Below are 5,323 nucleotides of genomic sequence, written 5' to 3'. Positions count from 1 at the left end.
ATATGTGGGATGGAGTACCTCATTGCTCATTTTTGGGTCTGCTCCCCCCCTGTAGGCACAGATACAGCACCTATGGTGAGACAGTAGCCTTGTGATTATCACTTGTAGCAGTACACACTGTCTGGAAAAACATGCTGCTTGTTTCAGCAAGTTCAGCCACTGAGAAGAGACTGAGCTGAAAACTAAACTCACTAAATAGAAAATTATTATTATTTAGCTCAAACCAGCACCATCACGATCTTCAGAGCAGGAACAGCGCTCTCATGTGAAGCGAAGGAGTTGGGGCAGGCTGGAAGAAGGCAGATAGGCTCTGCCAAAATCCAATGGGAAAAATCCTTGTTGAAGCCTGGGGTTGAACCAGGGACCTTTAGATCTTCAGTCTAACACTCTCCCAGCTGAACTACTTCAGCCCTGTACCAGCAACCCTCATCCATGCCTGAAAAGGCTTGCAGGTATGAGGGGAGGTTCCCAGGGAAACACTGTACCTCGAACAAAGGTGGTTTTGGTTTGTGCTGTGTTTTTTTCCATCTGCTCTGGTGCCTCTTCACAACCTTCTTCATCGGCCAAGGTGTTTGCAGGACTGTTTCTCACACTGGTTTCCTTCACTTCCCTCCCACTTTGGTGGTTGTGTCCTTTCCTCAATGCACTTTCATGGAGGTTCACTGATAGGCTCACGTTTGGGCAGCGTTGGCTCTTTTTGGAGACAGCCGGGACCATCTTTTTCTGTGTCTCTGTTTAGGGCTCAGGGCAAAGCCAAATTAAACAAGAAGCAGGATTTTCTCTCTGTTGTCCCCTGCTCTCCCAGGGGAGGATAAACAGAAAGGGAATAGAAAGGAGATACTTCAAGTTAAGACTATGACAAGTGACACTCAAAACCCAAAACCCCATCTCAAAACACAAAACCTAAACCCAAAACTCAAAATGCAAAACCCAAACCCCAAACCTCAAACCCAAACCCAAACTCAAAACTTGAAACCCATACAAACTCCAAAACCCAAACCCCAAACCCAAACCCAAACATAATCCATACTCCAAAGCCCAAACTCAAACCCAAACCCCAAACACAAACCAAACCCAAAAAGCAAAACTCAAACCCAAAACCCAAACCCAAAACCCAATTCCCAAACTCAAAACCCAAAATCCGAAAACAAACCCAAAATCAAAACAAAACCCCAAAACTCAAAACCCAAAACTCAAACCCAAACCACAAACCTAACCCTCAAACCGAAACCCAAACACGTAGTGGGAATCTCAGGTGATTTGAGAGTACCCTGGCGCTGAATTAATGAATACCGACAAACCTCTCATGAGTCTTTTAAGTTTTGTTTTAGGTCACCTCTCTGGAAATCAGGGTTGTTGGTGTCTTCTCCATGTAACCAGGAACAGGATGAGTGCAAATGGCCTCAAGTTGCACTAGAGGAGGGTTAGGTTGGATTTTGGAAGGAATTTCTTTACTGAAAGAGAGGCCAAGCACTAGAAGGGGCTGCACAGGGCAGTGCTGCGGTCCCCATCCCTGGAGGGGTTCAAGAAGTGGTGGATGTGGCACTTGGGGACACGGATTATGGCCATGGTGGGGTTGGGATGATGTTGGATTCGATGATCTTAGAGGTCTCTTCCAACCTTAATGATTCTGTGACTGTGTGAGATCCAACAATATGAAGCAATATGACTTGAGATTGCTGATTCTTTCAGATCAGTATGACTTGTAACAAAAGGATATCAACATTTTATCAATGTGATGTCCCATTGATTCATATCAATATGAATTGAGATTGTTGGTATCTGTTGTGGCAGTTGTGCCCCAAAGCCAGTTCAGACCAGGGGAAGCTGCCTATAACTGTTTTACTACTAATACCACCAATCCATTGTAACAGAAGTGGAACCAATGATAACACAGCAATCAAGACCCACGCCACCAGCCACTGGGTGTGTGTTCCCAAAAAGACTGGGAGCAGTTCCAGCTCCAGTGAAAACATAACAGTGATGGTGCGAGGGAGGGGAATCGAATGGCAGATGAGACCTCTAGGGACAGCAGCCACCTGAAGAAGAAGGGGAGCCCCAGCAAACACATTTGTAGTGAGCAGGATGTAAATTGCATAGGACGCATTATGTTGGTCAGTTTGGATCACACCCAGGCCATCACTCCTCGGTCTCCTCACCTAGAAAACCCTTGGCTTTCATTCCTGCCCAGCCTCTTGTGCAGAGAAAATGTGGGAAAAATAAAGAAACTAGGAACACCGATACACAACTGTCTCTGTTTAAGGGTCAGAGAGAGAGAGAGAGCAGGATTTTCTCTCTATTGTCCCCTACCCCTCCCAGGGGGAGGATTAAGAAAAGAGAATAGAGAGAGAATTAAAAAAAAAATGCTTGCACAAGGTTGGAAGTTAAGACTGTAACAAGTTTAATGAAAAAAAACAACAGGGGAAAGGGAAAAAAAGGAAATAATAAGGGACAAAGGATATTTAAGTAGATACAAAACCCGATCCCAGTAGTCCCGATTGGAAGTGTGAAGTATCTAAGCAGTGCCTCGTGGCCACTGTGACTGCTGTGACTCGTCACCAGGGACTGCAGTGGTGCCGGGAGCGGATGGTGGTGGATGCTGCTGAGCACGTGGAGCTAGGCCCAGCCGTCCCGAGATGTGACAGGAAGCAGCCCAGGAAAGCCAGGAAAAGCCCTCAAAATCCTCGTTTTTTTATAGACTGTGGCCAGAAAGGGGAGGGAACAGTACTGATCTGTGACCCTCCAGGGTCCTACAGACACCACCTGTCCTTCCCTTTCAGACTGGTAACCCTTAAACCATAACAGGATTGAACAAAATTAAAGTGCTTTCTAAAGAGACCATTACACTATTGAAAGAAAATAAAAGTTTTAATTCCCTGACACTCAAAGCTGTGAAGGTGAGGGACATTTGAATGAAAAAAAATTAAATAAAAGGAGGAGAAAACTGGAGAAAAATTGAAAGAGGTTTTGCCTAGCAGTTTGCATCTGGGAAGATGACTTCAGAAATTGTCATTGTATCTTGGACTGTTGCAAATGTCTGAAAGACTGGAGAAATATGTGGTATTATATGTGAGGTGTGTGGTATATGGTATAATAGGCAGAATAGTGGGAGTGAAGATAGAGGAGGAAATCAACATTTTTTGGAGATATCCCTTTAGAAAGGTCAGGAGATTTGCAGAGGTCTCTTGTGAGACAAGATCAGCCAATGTTGCATCTATCTTTGAAAGAGGCCAGTGGTGCAGCCAGGGAACCAGAGGCCGCACAAGCTCACACTGGTGGGATTGTCCCATCAATTCTGGCTGTCTAAAAGAGAAGAGCTGTCAACATGGACTGACCAAGGGTAAATCATGTTTCGTCAACCTGTTAGTCGACAGTTGAGCAAGAGGAGATCAAAAGTTGATGTCATTTCCCTCTGCTTCAGTAAAACTCTTGACTGCATCTCCCTTAATAGTCTCCTACCCTAATTAGGACATTGCAGGTTGAATGCATAGAGAAAGAGGTGGATAAAAAAACAGTTGGAGGATCATGCTTAGAGAGCAGTGAGTTTGTAATCTACCTTGAGGCCACTGGGAAATACTGGGACATGATGAGGCAGCAGAGGAAAATGTCATGAGCCTTGTGCTGTTTAACACAGCCTTTATCTACGGCCCAGAGGAGGCCACTCTCACCATGCTTGACAATGGGACTAAATGGGGAGGACCAATTTTTTACCCTATGAATGTCATTCAGGGGCAACCTGACAGGCAAGAGCACTGTTATGCCAGAAATATAATGAGGTACAGGAAGGACAAAGGCCAGATCCTGCACCTGGAGTAGACCTGCATCCTGTGGGTGCATGAGTCGCTCTGTAGAAAAGGCCCTGGTGGTGCCAGGGGACAGAAGGCAAAACGGAACCCCACCAGGGGAACTGGTAGCAAAGGCAGCTGGCAGTGTCCTGGAGAGTACAAAGAGCAGCCTTGGCAGAAGAGTGAGGGAAGTGATTGTCTCCTCACGCTCATGGCTCATTAGACAACTTGTGCAATATTGTGTTGAGTCTTGGGTGCCTCTGGGGAAGGGGAGAAGGAAGGAAGCATCTGAGTGACTGCTAGTCTGTTGGCCAGAAACATCCCCTCATGTGTGCAGCTGGTAGAGAGCTCAGTGGAGAGTCATTGGGATGTTCAGGGGCTGGAGGGCTTCCCTGGGAGGGGAAACAGGGAAAAGGCCTTGTTCAATGGGCAATCCTCAGTTGTTGACATAAGGAAGTTCTTGGCCAGGGATAAGGAACCAACAAATCTCCAGACCATGGGGTGTTTAATGCTGTGATCAAAATGGCAACATATCCTGTGACTTGGGTTCTCTCAACATAGCTGCTAAAAGCAAGACAGGTGCAAGGGTCTCAAAGCTTTTACATTCTTGGAGATGACTTCAGGCCTCTGAGAAAACAGAAGATAACAGTCTTACTTCCCTCCTTTCAGTCATTAGCATCCAGAAACCTCACCTGCTTTTCCTTCTCCTCCCAAAACCTCACCAAGTGATGGGAAGAAGGGAAGCAGAAAGACCATACGAGATGGAAAGTCACGGTGTCATTTCATTGTACAACCCATAAAGAATCAAGTTGGGAAGTGACTCAGCACATCTGGATCAACAAGGTCCATGGAGAGGCACGGGTGTGCCTATGGCTGTGTATGGACACCGCTACACCTACATTATAGATTTTACTAGTTATGAAACTCATGCTCCTGGGCCCATGGACAGAGGTGTGTGTGTAGGCTCCAGGTGATTCTGGTCAGGGACATGAAGGTCTGTGGATGCTCTCAAGGCCCAGCCCTTGCCCCCATTGGATCCCATCTGCCTGTGCCCTCAACAGGCCAGGATCTCACAGCCTGATACCCAGCTTTTCTCCTTCCCCACATCCCTGGGGCTCAGGGACACCACAATCTCCTGGTCACTACAGCCAAGGCTGACACTGGTCTTCACCAGTGAAGGCTTTCCCTTTCTCACACACTGTCCCCACAGTTCGTAGGTTGGAGGTATGCAGAGAGCTGAGACAGCTGACCCAAAATGACCAGCAGAGGCGTATGGCATAACATAGGACGTCACGTTCATCAGTGAAAGCTGAGGGAAAGCGGGATGAAAAGAGAACATTCAGTCCATGGTGTTTGTTCTCCCATGCCAATGACACATGTGATGAAGCTCTGCTTTCCTGGAAATGGCTGAACATCTGCGTGCCCAGTGGAAGCAGTGAGTGAATTCTTCATTTTGCTTTGCTGGAACACACAGCTTTTGCTTCATGCGTTTAACTGTCTTTGTCTTGACCCATGAGTTTTCTTGCTCTTTCACTTCT

General features: G+C 46.5%; 1 non-coding gene across 1 annotated transcript; it reads right to left on the bottom strand.

Moving 5' to 3' along the window:
* Positions 1-337: 337 nt before the first annotated feature.
* On the bottom strand, positions 338-410 carry TRNAF-GAA. Its single transcript has one exon. It is a non-coding gene; the product is annotated as a tRNA-Phe (tRNA).
* Positions 411-5,323: the final 4,913 nt, after the last annotated feature.

Source organism: Mesitornis unicolor, unplaced genomic scaffold, assembly GCF_000695765.1.
Source record: "Mesitornis unicolor isolate BGI_N332 unplaced genomic scaffold, ASM69576v1 scaffold734, whole genome shotgun sequence".
Lineage (NCBI taxonomy): Eukaryota > Metazoa > Chordata > Aves > Mesitornithiformes > Mesitornithidae > Mesitornis > Mesitornis unicolor.
The sequence above is the reverse complement of the archived record's forward strand: the minus strand, read 5'-3'. Positions and strand labels throughout refer to the sequence as shown.